This window comes from Phytophthora parasitica, assembly GCF_000247585.1.
Source record: "Phytophthora parasitica INRA-310 unplaced genomic scaffold supercont2.97, whole genome shotgun sequence".
NCBI lineage: Eukaryota > Oomycota > Peronosporomycetes > Peronosporales > Peronosporaceae > Phytophthora > Phytophthora nicotianae.
This window is the reverse complement of record NW_008649083.1, coordinates 24,982-25,512: the sequence shown is the minus strand read 5'-3', so window position 1 is coordinate 25,512 and position 531 is coordinate 24,982.

Genomic DNA, 531 nt, shown 5'->3' with positions numbered 1-531 from the left:
TGCAGGAAGTTATCGGGACCGTCAAGATTGCACTTTTTTCATCTAAAAATATAATTTTTCCCACATTTATTTTTCCCTCTGGATTCATTAGCATTGAGTTTCGTCGGGCTTGATAAGATGAACTCGAGCTTCCAATGGGGTAGAGCACGGCTGCGCAGTCTCCTGTCCAAACTTCTTGATGATCGACTCTGTATACGTTTGTTGACTGATTCGAAGAGTCTTGGACACCATTTCGTAGTCGATCTTGATTCCAAGAATGGAGCGAGCACATGGCAAGATCAGGCAGATTGGGACCAGCGCTTAAATCTCGAGCGTACATCCAGTATCTAGCGATATCTCCTCCAAAATCATTAAGCGAAAACTGCTCGTCATTTTTGTCGTATAGCTCACGGTTGCACCATCGACTCATATCATCACGTAGTCGACCTGGATCACGGTCCGGAAAGAAACGCTTGAAGTAGAGAACTGCAAAGTTACAAGCTGCGCTCACAGAAGAGATAGGTGTCCGTGGCAGGGCATCAGCCACTTCAA